The sequence below is a fragment of the Cloeon dipterum genome, chromosome 2 (genome assembly GCF_949628265.1).
Source record: "Cloeon dipterum chromosome 2, ieCloDipt1.1, whole genome shotgun sequence".
In the NCBI taxonomy this organism is placed as follows: domain Eukaryota; kingdom Metazoa; phylum Arthropoda; class Insecta; order Ephemeroptera; family Baetidae; genus Cloeon; species Cloeon dipterum.
The window spans coordinates 17,534,447-17,549,502 of record NC_088787.1 but is presented as its reverse complement, the minus strand read 5'-3'; positions in this window follow the sequence as shown (position 1 = coordinate 17,549,502).

Below are 15,056 nucleotides of genomic sequence, written 5' to 3'. Positions count from 1 at the left end.
CGTATGTATGATATAAGTGTAAAGTGGGTATATATACAAGTTTAAAACTCTGAATTTGAACAATAATAGAAGAGGAGAATCTCTGGACTTCATAATATTGCGCTCCTTGTGCACACATAAATCTTTTAATGTAATTATTTAAAATCACAATACAGGTAATTTTTACATTTTTAAGTAAAATTGATCCAATTTAGTTATGACAAAATTAATAAACTAATAAATAAATTTTTAAATACAAAATAGTACATACTAAATAATGGAAATATTTATTTTAAAAAGATATTTAAAAGTTTTATATTTAATATATAATTTGATTAACAATTGTATACATTTTGTAAATAACCGTATTTTTAAAGACTTATTTATTTGCTAATCGCAAAAACAAAATCAGCCTATCTGCTGGACGGCTCTGACAAAGAGCGCTGTCTTTGTTGTGCAGGGCGCCACCGAGACCTGACTCCTTCTTTCTGCTCCTTTGTGATAAGCGCTTAATTACATACACCAACGGACCGGCGGACCATTCCCCGATTTTCACCGACGCAATTACATGGCTGAGGAAATTCCGGCGCGGAAAAGCAATCTAAGTTGCTATTTTTCTCCCGATGAAGTCCTTTCGGCCGTTGTTTGAGCATTCGAATCGGCGCGAAATATTCTCGCAAATTGTCGTGATGATTTCGCAAATCGATTTGCATGCTGCCTTCGCGTCCGTTTTTGATGTGCGACGCCACTCGTGCATGACAACAACCTTGCAAAATGACTGCCTGTCATGCCTGTGTGTGCAAAACGTGGGGCCCTCTCCGCCAAGTGGCAATTAATTTTGTCCATCCAGCGTGTGCACGTCTCTGCCTTTTGCGAAATCCACCGAGCTCAAAGAGAGGAGAAGTGTCCAAAATTTAATTTGCTGGAAAATGCCGGCTCAGCGCAACTGATTATTAGTGTATGTCAATTCCGCGCTGACGTGAGAGGCCGATTTTGCCTGCTGATAATTTGTTTCCTTTAAAAAATACTTGAACGTCAAAACGTTTGGTGCTCTCGGTCTGGCTGCATTTGATAAATGGCCAATTTTACCACGAAGCAGCCGCCTCTTAGGCAAGCCGGTGTTTCTCTCGTCTGTCGATGGATGCTGATGGTCAACGGGCACGTACCAGCGACCAACAGTTTACACGCACGATCCGCTCTCAGCGCTTGATATCAATAACTCAAAATATTGTGCCGAGCTCAGCTTTTTCACGTGGCAATCCAATTTCTCGCCGTTGGAGAAAATTATCATTCACGACCTAACTAAATGATTGGTTTGCTTCTCCAACAAACGTGTAAAATATTAATCAGCGGTCAGCTAAGCAAAACTATATATTTATTATTTACAAAAAAAATTGTGACACAATTTTTTCAAAATTCGGCCTGAAATTTGATTGATCGTTTTTCTCATTCAATATGATCCCTATATAGCCAAAATTTTAAATTAAAACTTGAGCAAAATTAGACTTTCCACTTTTTTCAGTGCAGTGAACTGTTTTAAATTGGACATAAATATGCGTATGCTAACAAATAAAGGTGATATTTAGCAGTATTTTGAGATAGTAATTAAATACCCACGAAATTTATTGATATCTCTCAGTGCCTAAATCATTGCAAAATATTGTGTATGTAGATCACAATTTCGAAATTGCTCTCTCCCAAAATGTCCTATAAAGTGAACGTGTCAGAGCCCGAGTTTTCATAGCCAATTTAAATATCTGCATGGGGCTGGAAAATTTTCACGTTTTCTTTGGAAAACAGGTGAATATTTTTAGATTGTTTTGTTGCTTCAAGCCTAATTAAGTAAACGGTTTCTTAGCCAATTTAGATGGGCTTAACTGGCTTCTTATAAGAATTGTTTGTAGAAATTCATATATGTTTCTTATGCTTAAAAATATATTTTTGACTTGATATTAAAATTTGAATTTGATAATTTATTAATAATTGATTGTTGTTGTGAAACCAATGACATTGAGTGCTTTTTACTTTGTCTGTTATTTATTTCTAGTAAAATTTATTAGAAAATTACGGTTACAACATTTTACTTGTTGTGTAAAACTTCACACAATTAAAGAATCCAAAATATATACTTTTTTAAAGTAGAAAAAACTTATCTACAATTCAGATAATTTTTATGACAAAAAATTCAACCAAATAGTTTTGCATAAGACTCAGTCAGCAAAAGCTTCAAATGGTTTTCTAAATTATTTTCACATTTTTAAATTTTATTTGATGGTTTTCGACCGTTTGAGCAGTTTTAACGAGGTTTCAGATTCTCGACTGATTATCGCAGGATTATAAGCTCAGAAAAAATGGGGACCGCTATCTGGCTAAATTCTGTTTATTTGAGAATCTCACACGTATTCAGTTAATCGCACTTCAATCAGTGTGAAATTCCATCGAAGGTGTCACAATTAAACATTTACTGACGGCTTTAGATGACGCGCAGAATGAAACGAAATTCCGTCGAGATGTTTTCCAAGAAACGCTGTGTTTCATTGACAAGGTTTCCGTGTTATGCGAGTCGCAGCGAGTATTTGGATGCACCTGGGGCTGTGGCACGTGACCCTTGAGCTGGTCAGTGGGCGCTGCCGGCAAGGCAGACCGGTTAATTAATGCGCCACAAATTAAGCCCGAGTGTGTGTATGTTGCTTCGATCGTCGGCTCGAAAAACGTGCATGCGAGAGCCTCCGTCCCTCTCTATTTCCCAAGTCGGCGTGCTGCTCTCTTTCTCTCTGCTAATGCTAGACCATATTAAGGGACGTCCACGCCAATTTGGCCGCACTTGAGCGAGCGAGCGCTGCACGGCCTTTTGGGTCTGCTGGGGTGGCGCCCTTCGCAACTTTGGCTCTTTATTTGCAAGCCTTTTGATCGCGGACAAGTAATTGTGAGCAACGTATAGAGCGAGAGCCGAATCAATCCAAAAGTATCCCCAAAGCTTTTTCTTCTCTAACGACCCGAGCGCCGACGAGGTGCTTTTCGAGATTGAGGGAATAAGCAGGGTCTCCGGTGTGGCGTTATTTTGTAATTCGCGCGCGATGTGTTTTAATAATTGCACGTTTTGCTGTTTGACGTTGAGACGTGATGCTGAGTGAGTGCTGACTCCGAGTCAAGGTGTGTTGGGCGAAATGTCAGCAAAATCACTGTTGACTTCGGCATTGAACTTTAAGCTTGATTGCTCATAAAAGAGATGGAAATCAGAATTAATGAGTTGACTTTTCGCAATTATTTGCCAACGAAATTTATAGCCGTAAGATGGAAAGTTCGTCCAAGTGTAAATTTGAGAGAAATGCGATCAAACAGAAAATTTGAAGTCTAGCAAATTCGAGATATGATTTTAAAAAATTTCACTGTCTCCATAATTTTCCAAATTTTATTCAATCAGGTTATTACAATGCGAAGATGTACGCTAAATTGTTTAATTTTAATACTTAAAGAAGGAAAATAATTATTTCCAAATGAGCAATCCTTTACAAAACAATTTGCAAATTTTGTGCATCATGAGCTAAAAATTAGCACACGTTTATTGGACGGATCTCACGACTCCAGCGGGTTGCATAACCACTGCGGCTCGCAGCTCTTGCAAGGCTGCAGCTCAGCATTCTCGGCCCTTTCAGAGGCTCCGGCGTGAAATTGCGAATAATTTGGAACGATTGTCACTGCAGCCGGTGTGTCTTGCTTCTGTTCACTCGCTGGCCGTCGGCACCTGGTGCGTGATTCAGAAAAAGACGCCTCGCGGACTGCTGTGGCCTTTTTTTATTTTTGTGGACGCACTTGTGCTTCGCTTTTTCTCTCTGCTCTGTGCTTGGATACGCTTGTGATTTTATGCATGACTTGGTCCGCGGAAGTTTTAATGAAATTGTACGAGCAGTCGGCAGCTAGATCAATCTTTTTTCCTCATTTGTGCTGTCCACTCGAGCGGATTTTATTAATTTGGTGCAGGCGAATACAAACATCAGAGAAGTGGAAAAGAAGCTCATTGGATTTCAAACGGCTTTGCTTGACCCGTGATCTGATTGAGTGGCGTTTAAAGGTTGTTGATCTTGATGTAAAATTTATTCCATCACTGAATATTTTATTTGTTTTAAGTCGTAAATTATTATGTATGATTTAAAAAATATTTGGTTTTAAGAGTGTTTTATTTAAACGTTTGTCAAGTAGAAAGACAGGTCGAAATATGTTTTATCATCATTGCGATCTGGTGAGCATTAAAATCCTTAATTTAGAACAGCAAAATATTGGGAACACAATCAATCTGTTTTTAAATTCTTGAATAGTTGAATATTATTAATTTTTCAGAAAAATCGGAAATCTAATAATATTGCAACATAGTTGCAAGATGATTTCTTGCTTATAATTATCTCACGATATTTATTATATTTACAAATTTGTTGACTACATATGCTTTATTCTATATCATCAATCATAGTTTAAATTAATTACTTAACTAGTTCATTGAACGATGCGTCACTGAGAAAAATTTATTTAAAAAAATACACTTAAAAAATCAATTTTAAAACAAAAGTATTTAATTCAACTATTAAAATTTAATCATGCTAATTAATTTGAAAATGGAATATTAATTTAAAAGCTATTAATTTAGCAAATTAATTTGGTCTTTAAATTTATCATATATATAAAAACTATCTTAATAAAAAATTAAACATTTTAATAACTGTCTGTTAAATCAAGTTTTATCTGATTATTTTAAATTAATTGTCATTCACTTGAGGACACGTTTGTGTAGCTTAAACGTTTTTGTCACCAAGCGGTGACAGGAAAAATCGCTCAGTTTGTCACAGGCTGTGCGGTTTACATCAGCGCGCGCGAACAAATTGTCGCCGCTGGGCGGGCGCTTCCTCAATTTTCACGGCTGTTTTCACTAGTGTGTCGTCTGCGTATCGAGCTCAGGGGCGGACGGGGGTGGCGCGTGGGCGCCCCCGGGGTTTGCCGGGCGCGTCTGCCGTCGCGGTGTACAGAACAAATAATTAAATGGTGCGCGGCGGCTCGCACACCTACTCTTTGTTAGTGTTGGCCGCGGCGCAGTGGAGCGGTCGCGGCGGGGGCTCCAGACAAACAGCGAGCGCGAGAGCTAGAGCCCGCGACACACCAGCAGCCGATGGGGATTCTATTTCCATCCGCGTAAACATTTATGCAGATGTCAACGCGCTCCATTAGCGACACGCACCGGGGCCGACAGTTGGATGTAGTGCATGTACAAAAGCACCGCTATTAGCCGAGCCGGTGTCCGTCAGCGCGACATCCAGGTGACAAAAGCAGAGATGAAATGCCCGGTGGACATTGCCGCGAGACAAACGACAAAACGATGACCGCGCTTCACTCGCTTCTGACGGAAGCCGCCGACTTAATGCCCGTCTGGCACGTCCACGTTTAGACAGCTTTTTATGTGTGAGTGTCGCTCGCTTTTGTTTTCATTCAATGGATGGCTCTTTTAAAGACCTCTGCTGAATGACTGCCGAGAATAATGGAGTTTGAAGGTGAATCGAGCTTCAGCTTTGTGGCTGCTCACTTTTTCCTTGTAATTGTTCGTCACGATGGCGTTTCAGAGTTTTAAGCACACAGGAATGCCGTTGTTTAAATGAAGCTCTGCTTCAAACAGTCTTACGAGCGCTCAAAATACTGATATTTTATTGCTTTCACCTTAGTAAAAATTGATGACGAATTGACTGCGGTAAATCAGCAGCATTTGCATCAGAAAATTACCCCTAGATTTGGTAATTTGAGCGTAAATGAGTCATTTCCTGAGATAATTAAAATAAATTCAATTCAACTATTTTAATTCATGTGGGGCCATTCATATTTCAATATTGTAACATTCATTTTACGCCAAATCCCATAAATTTGTTTCACTTATTATTTTATTATTTTGAACTCGGTATAACTCAAGTAAAAAAATATCGTGGGTGGTTGGAAAGAATTTAACTCAAAACTTTTGATATTTTTCTTTAGCAAATGCATATTTTGTCAGTAATAGACTTTTGCAGTGTATTATTCACATTGTATCTTTTGTTTTCTAAATTTTGATTATTTATTTAGAGAGCATTATGTTAAAAAAAAGTTAATGGTTTTTTACAAAAAAGAAATGGTAGCATTGGTCTTTTTATACACAAATTTTATAATTTGAATATTTATTTAAAATTTATCATCACTTAACTTTCTGGAGCAATAGAGCAAAACCCTTTATTGAATTATGTTAAAGGTAAGTAAGCATGAAATATATAGCCAGAAATTGTTTTACCATATTGATTTTTGCCACCGTAACTTTTGGCAATAACAAAAAATTAAATTAAATACCTTCAAATTTTTTAAAGAAAAAACGGGATATTACTGGTCATCATTTAGCTGATTAATTTGCAACATAAAAAAATTTTGCTTCATAATTATTGAACATTTTCAATAATTTTTTTCTTGTCGATCTGTGACCTTTTAGTAGTGCCGTAGGCTTTGATCAATTTTTATTTAACTTTATTAAACACCATTAAATAATTCAACCAAAATACAATTAATTTGATTTTGCTCCAAATTAAATTGTGTGGCATCATTGGAAACATATTTTTCATTTATCTTTATGGAATTCTGGAATTAGCGTCTAAAACTTGTAACAAACGGCCAACTAACAAAAAGAAAAATATTTCGCTAGGCTCAAAAACTTAAAATTTTAGTTTAAGACGGTACACTTCCTCTCAAGCAGTGCAGATGGCCACATTGATACTAATTTTGACTATAGCGTGTTTACAAAGCCCACAAAGCCTTTATTTTTTATAGACCAAATTGAAAATTTTACAAGATTTAAGATATAATAAGCAAAATCTAATCCTATTATCGAAAAGGATCCATAAAGTCTAAAAAGGAGTGGTATATCGACCGCATGATGTAAGGCTTGTCACATACATCACCTGCTTTTTGAGCGTCGGATAATAATAATTTGGAGAGAATTATCTGTCCAGCACTATCTATCAAAACATACTCGTTCGTTTATGTGTACACACAAACACGTCTGCAAAGGTGGACTGTGCAAATTCGCCTGACAATGACTCTCTCGCTCGCTCGCTCCCCTGCTCGTCTATACATCACGGGGGTGACGACGACCGTCGGCAAGGCACGCTGAGCTCAAATAGCGTGTGTCGCCTTAATTAGAGCGGCCTGGGAAGAGCGACACTTGTCCCGATAAGCACCTGGGCGGGCGATAAGAAAAATACGACACGACGCGCGTGGCGCTGCTGTGGAAAAAGCGGGCTGCTAAATTGTGCCGGCCCGCTGGCTGGCTGCGCTCATCAAGAAGTAATTATGTGGCTGTCAGCCCCTGACAGACTTACAGCTAGGCAGCCCTCTTGGCGCGCAGGAATGCCTCAAGATTGCCGCCGCCGCCGTGCAGTTCGCGCGAGCAGAGGGCACAGGGGTGGCGGGCGAGCGAACGGGCGGGCAGGCGGACAAACGCTCACACACAAGAGTTAATTACGATTGAGATTGATGACAGTTTACGTGACACACATACATATCCCCTGTCATTTCCGCCGAAAACTAAAGTGCACAACAAAGCTCGTGCTGTTTATAAATCTTGAGCCCCGGGGCACTGCAGCAGCATCCCTCTCGAGGCCATGACTCATCTCCAAAGGGTTCCCAAATGCTACGCTTTCTCTGCGAAACGCCACCACCGCCGCACCCTTTCCATTAGTCACTCGATATTTTCTTCTCTCTTTCCATCGGTTATTCAATTTATCTCGTGCAATCATTGACACCTCGCTGGACGCAAAAACAAAAGATCCGTCCGTCCATCCGCTTGTCAAGTGCCCCCGCAATTCTCACCCCCTTCCATCACCAAATACATTGATACTCATTTCTCTTGTCCGAATTGTCTTTAGGGGTAGTGTTTTTTTCCAACAGCACTTCAATCTCTGTATATTATATGCGTTCAGTTATTTATTCATTTGCTTTCTTGTCAATTTTTGTATGAATTCTTTCACTTGGAATTGTCTTTGGTAAGAATAAACGAGTATAATTAATGAAGTTTCCAAATTAATTATAACTCGCAACGTATGACAACTTCTGAATTAAAATTATGCGGGACATGATTAAGACATTTTTAAGTGGATTGTCTGTTTTTTCTTCCAGCAAAAGCTTTGTAGGACTCTCTCTTATGAGTAATCTGATTTTAAAAATGTTCACTTAGAATTATGACATCCTTTAAATAAAAAACGTGTTTGCACATTAAAACCGACAATATGTATAGGCAAATTGAAAAAATCCCTAAGATTTCTGCGGAAAACAACAAAAAATAACAATATTTTTTTAAACCGCACTCAATATTTTCGCTGTTGAAAAGTTTAATTGCCTTATTTATTTTGATTTTTTCTCCTCTTCGCCGTGAAATAATTTGCTGCTTTGGAAGGATTTGGAAAAAATTTAACCAACCATTTTAAGCAGCCGAAATGAAGAGCCCTATTTCATCTCTGACAACAACAATTTTATCCGGAAAATTTGACTGCATAACTGACTGTTAATATGGTCCAAAGGTTAATTGACTGAAACAAGGCAGAATAATATATAATATATTCTTCGTTCTTTCAATAATTAAAGTCATGAGACTATCTGACATTCATTTTAACTGAAATATTTCCTGGCATGGTATTGGATGATGCTTTTTTGCTATAAATTATTTAATAATTAACTGATTGTATATCATATAAATAACGTGTGATTCTTCAATCATGACTTTAAAATAATACTACAAACAGTGATATCCTATTCTCAATTAAGAGAAAATAATTGTGTAAGTTCACACGGACTCTTCTAAATCTTCATTTATTAATGAATAAAATTTCGTAAAAATAACGTGACAATGTTCACAAAAATTTAAAGAGCAATGAAGCAAGTTATGGCACTATTATGATTGCCCGTCTTGTCATCCCACTTTGAGCTCATTTTGCTAGGGCAGGGCACGTCCGTTGAAAAGCACATTGTCTGCGTGTGTGTGCGTGTGTGTATTTTCAGCAGAGGACATGCATCAAGATCTGCGCAAACACATAGTGGTGTATTTATCTACGTTCTCCTCTCGGGCCGTTTTGCTTTTGTGCCACCCTCGTGTGTCCGTCGTCGTGCGTTAAGAGCAGTCTTTTGCTGATGAGCAGGCAAGGGCGGCAGCGGCAGCAGCAGCGAAAACACCTCAACTTGTCAAATGAAAAGCGGGGAAATAAACTTGCTCACGGGATGGTCAGCAGGGCTGCGCTCTTGATGACCCCGAGGGGCACTCGGCCGGCGGTGAGTCTATTAACGAGACGACACTCCGACCCTTAACTGCGCCTCGACATGCAGGCCCAAAACCCCGTGTTCCGACCGATGCATCACTGCTGCGCTGCTGTTTGTTCCCCGCACGCGCCAAATTGCTTCGCGCGCGAGCGAGAGAGCATATTGGCTCGTAAATTGTCCTTTGCTTCATTAAAAGCTGCCGGCCTCGGGCTGCCACCGACCGGCAAGAGACAAATGATTGCTGCCCTTAAAATTCCGCAGTGCAAGTGTGAAGTAGCTGTGTGCCCGCCAACAAACTGCTCCGCCTGACAATTAGTGATTTAGATAAGATTAATAGTTTGGCTGTCCATTTCAGAGCACTACAGCTTACAAGTAAAATGCTAAAGGGGTGAAAGATTTCAGACCCGTATAGGACTGAGAAAATTTGTCAATTTTATTGTGAAAATTATTTACTCTAGTGGTTTCCGGATCAGTCCTGGAAGATGCATATTTTTTGGTGATTTTATGATTTGATCTGTTTAGGCAAGGAAACTTGATGTGAACGGACCTATTCGAAATTATTAACAACATTAGGGTAGTAAAGTATAGTAGACAATGTTTTTAAGGATTTATTTATAGCAAATGCTCCTCAATATAATTACATTAGAAGCAATTTGTTTTAAGGTGTGTATGCAAATTTTTCAATCAGAAAGTAATGCACCAATGATTTTGTTACGCAAAATACTATAGAAGAATGACAGCATCTTTTGCTTTTAAAATGCATAAATTATAAAAATCAAAATCCGTAGTAAAAATATGCTTAATGAGCATATTGCTACAAGATATTTTAGCACATCAAACATACTTTTTTTTCAAATTTACCTTTATAGGACTTATTCAAGGAAAAATATATAACACGTTAATGGATTTAAATTGGAGCCCTTCAACATGTACTTTCTTTATGCAGCCTCTTCTCATTTGAAAAATCTCCTTAAAATAGGTCGAATCTTTCGAATATTGCTTTAAGAGTTTAATGAAGTTAAAATTTCACTCTTTGAAATGCTTCATTGAATACCAGATTACTAATATTCATTTTGTAAGAAGAAATATATTTTTATTCACTCAAGGATGGTGTAGATTGATGACGATGACATCATTTCTTGTACTCATTTTTTCACTTGGCACTGTTTGAACTTAATGTTTTCTATGGCTTTATTCAATTCTGTGCAGGAAAAGTACTGCCAATGAGGCCTGAGGAACCAAAACACTTTGCGCAGTACAAAAATTTTGTAAAACTGTTTTTTTTCTAGGTGCCTATCCTGATTAAAAAACATTATTTTTATTTGTCATTTATTTATTCATTGTAAGGTAACATTGCCTCGCAATTTTACAGTACTTAACTTTAATGGAGGATAAATAAATAAATGAGGAAAAAATCTATTTTATCGGGGTTTCTCCACATGGTGAAAACAGGAGGACAAAAATGACAGACAACTTCCTATTTGTAAAGGATCATCAAAAAATATTGCTGTGGTCACTTTAGGCCACTGACTTGGGGACGATAAAGTTTTTCAGAAATAAGTAAACATTGTCAATTATGAAGAGGGATAAAGCAAGTTTGGAATTCTATGGTAAAGTTTTTATAGTAAGGGACAAGTGTTGAAATGCTTGTTGAAAATGTTCTACAAAACATAATTTGCAAAGTTAGAGAAAATCAGCAAAAATTCAGTATTTTAGCTTCGCAAGCGTTTGCTTTTTCGGACGCTATGGTTTTTCTCAATAAATCATTAAGTAGTCTTTTATTTAATAAAGATTTTGGAACTATGTCTAAAAACAATCCATACACACTTACACAGGAGAGGAAACAAATTACGCTCGCGTCAATTTAAAAATTATATTCTCCATCCAATAGAAACTCAAAAATCAAACACTCAGTACATTAATTATAAGCAATTAGAGATTACAACATTTAAAAGAAATCTGAGTTAAGCGAACCCTGAAGCATCTGCCCGAAAACCGAAGTAAGTTATGCAACCGAGGTGGAAGTAGTGCTTGCAAGCGCTGCAGGTTGCCTAACTCCCTCGCTCGTCGTTGTGGCCAAAAACCGGCCGTCAAGATTTTCTCGACCCTTCACACACTTTTACCGTTTCGCTTTTAACGGCGCGACGGTAAAAAGGTCGAAAACGACCCATAAAGGCTGCTCGGCCGATGCTTTATTATGCATTACTAATAAATGACGAGAGCGCTTTGTCACCGACACCATGCACGCTCGTTCGCACGGGGGCTGGAGAAAATATTTGCTTTATTGCCGCACGCACGGCGCCTGGCAAACAACGGCTGCACACCAGCATTCGAAGCGAAATAAAATTATCACACACACAGAAGTTGTCATTTACGACTGACGAGGAGGAGTCGTCGTCGGTCGGTATGGAACAGCCAGCAGTGTGTGCTCGCCGCGCTATGTGTGTGTTTAAAACACACGTGAGACGCGGCTGTGGCGCAGAGAGTGGCATGAGGATAAACAATAACAGCCAGGGGGTTTGAGAAATAGAGTACACAACAGCACATTTGTACCGCCAAGCACCACCAAAATAAAACTGAATTTTCAAGAAAGACGTCTGTCCTCACATCGTTGGGGATGTGAAAAATAGTCCAATATTCACTTCAAGACTGTTTTCCTAATTTTGCAATTTATTTGTGCTTGAAGAACAAATATGTCCCGCAGCAGAATGTCAATAAATGGCTTGCGGCACTGGTTTTATTTACAGTAGTTACATAATAAAAATTCATTTTTATAGATTAGATTAGAAAATTTATTGAATAATGTGGACAAACTTAAATTTATTTTTTAATGAAAAAAATTGATTTATACTTAATTTCAATGTAAAATATTTTTATTTTATTTTTTGTATTCTCAATCAATTTATTTAAGCACAAGTTGTGTACAACAGATTTTATAATAATAATTTGGGTCAGTCATTTAGCTGGTAATTTTGCAGCTCGAGTCAGACTCATCTGATTTCTATCACAGCTCAAGAAATGATAAAAGTCCATGTTCTTATCACAAAGTTTTTTATGCAAAGCATTTATTGAAAGGAAAGTCATTCAATGATGTTTGAAAAATTTGCAGAAACACTAAAATAGCACAAGACCGTTAAATATCCGAGGATAAAATAAAAAAAATCAGATATTACTTATCATTTCCGCGTAGCCACTAAAATGTATTTTTAAGTGCCGTGGCAAACCTGCAAAATGCGATTACAAGGGATTTAACTATATATTAAACTTGAGTTATTGGCACTGTTTTTCACAACCCTCTGTTACGCACACGCTGAGCGAAAAGACAAAACTCTCGCGGCCGGGTATTTTCGCGCGACGCGTTTTACGAGCGCGTTGCTCCTGTTTCGTCCTTCGCCGTTCGCATGGTTTGACAATAAAATCGTGTGTTGGTTGCTGGTTGTCACGCGTCCCTGCCTTGGCAGCACACAGGATGTGGAATAATAATTAAATTTGCTACTCTTTCTTGCTGTTGCTGCTGCTGCTACTGCGCTGCGCTGTTATTATATGTTTTTATTGATTATTTCCGTCGCCCAATTAACTGTAGCAAACAGCTCTGCACACACGCGGAAACGGCGGATCCGTTGTCAAGCTTCGCGAGTGTCGGCGAGACGCAACGAGACGCGAAGGAGTTTTAGAAGGCACTGATTGTTTTTTTTAGTTGCCGCCTGCTTCAAGGAAAATTGCGCCGATTAGTCAGCTTATTGGAGGAAGTCGTTGCTGCAGCAGCAGTCTTTATTTTTCAAGGAGTTCCTATAGCTTGTAATTTCCAATTATATATTTTATTAAAAGATAAATTAATTTTACAATTTCAAATATTTACATTGAACATCTTAGTCACTTTGTACATGCTAAAAAGGCTCTTCTAAGTTGATTTTAATTTTTTTATAAATTAAAAATGATTAGATTATGCATAAAGGTGAGGTATGCAAATAGAAGTTGCAAAATTTGGAGATGGCGAACGCTTTAGACGATTTTCTCTCCGCTCAATGAGACTACTCGTTACGCAAAATCACTACCTTGCTGTGGTGATTGTTTCATGGTAAGACAATAGGAAAATATTCCTTGGGCTCAATTATTGAGGTATGCGCGTGCAACCGTTCCCGGCTGATGACTTGCTAGAATAAGGGCATTTATTACGTATGAATAACAAAGAAAGTTTTTGCTTGAGCATTCGTTGTGCGCAAAAAGTTAACTTTCAATTTTCTTTGACTTCTCTAATTTATGAAATTAAATAGGCCTATAATACCATTCATGATTATAATTTAAAAATATGTTATAAATATAGACAACGATATATTGAAATTTTTGCAGCTCTTTAAGTTATCAATTTTGAGTTACTTAAATTAAACCAGATTTCAATCGATTTCACTCTGCAAATCTTCACAAAGTTGCTCGGTCAACCAATATTTTCAAAATTTCAAATAAGTAGATGAATAGTATGATTTTTTAAAATCAATATTTCTCTTCGAAAAGTGGATTTGCATAAATGAAATAACTGTCCTGCGTTACCAAAAATTTAATCGTGTGTGTGTGTGTGTGTTGGCCTCGAAAACACGAGCCATCTGCTGCTGCTGCTGCTGCAACACTCGATCGGCAGTTAAGAGAGCAAAATACGCTCGTGAATTACCCACTTGGCGAGCAATTAAACTCGTGTGAAGCAAACAAACCAAAGAGAGAAACAAACTGCACATTTGCTGCCAGCATGCATGTGTGCGTCTCCGCTGACACAAACAGCGAGGGTGTCAGTGATGTTTTCGTGTGATTTTTTGCCGCAAAAGTCTATAAAAGATCGAGTTTTTCACGAGAGGGCGGCGCAGAGACAAAGAAACAGATAAGAAGCGACTTCGGGAATTCGGTTGTGAGGCAGACGGGCGAGCGGGGGTGCGGAGAGCAAAGTGGCCCCGCTGCTGTTGCAACTCGATAACAGGAGGTATCTGTTGATTTGACCACAGACCTGAAAACGCATCATTTTTCTCTTCTTTTTTCTGTCTGCAGCAGAAAGGCGACAAAAAGCCATTTAGGGGGTGAGAGTTTAAAGTGGAATCAATCATGTTTTCCGAGGGTAATCTGTTGCTTTGTTTAATCCATCAGGTGTGTCAAGTGGCTCCAATGACATTTCCCCCTGCGCAGTGCAGGCGAGGGGACACAATTTGAGACACGATGTTCTTTTAGACGCCAGCAAGCTCCCCGCGTGCTTTAAAATTTTATCCCCCAGCCGCCACATGCGGGGGAGACGACAAGCGGGCGAACACAACAAAGGGAGCCGTCCGGGTCAATTTTTTACATCCCTCTCGGCTCGTCAGCCGTGTGCCTCGCCTTTCGAGGGGTGCATTCGAAACAAATTTAATGAAAAAGCGGCGGGCGCAGAGGCTGCGTTAAGTAGCCGCCTTCCCGGCCAGGATTAGACGTGTAATCCCGGTTGTAATCTCTCAGCGCGCTTTGTCATTCTTGCTGTGTCACTCTGCCCGGCACGTACTACCTACATAAATTTATTTCGGAAGAAAAAGGGAAAGAAAGCAAGAAAGTCGTGTGTTTAGCGCTTCGGCGGGCGGACGGACGGGCGGTCGGGCGGTCGGGGGTTGCAGCCCTGGGGGAGCTTATCACAAAAGATAGATAACGCGTACGCTGGCTAGCGTACAGTCTGTCCAATCAATGGGATCAATACAAAACGAAACACTTAATAAAGCCACAGCCACCTCATTAACCCCCTCGGTGCAACAAAAACACCCGCA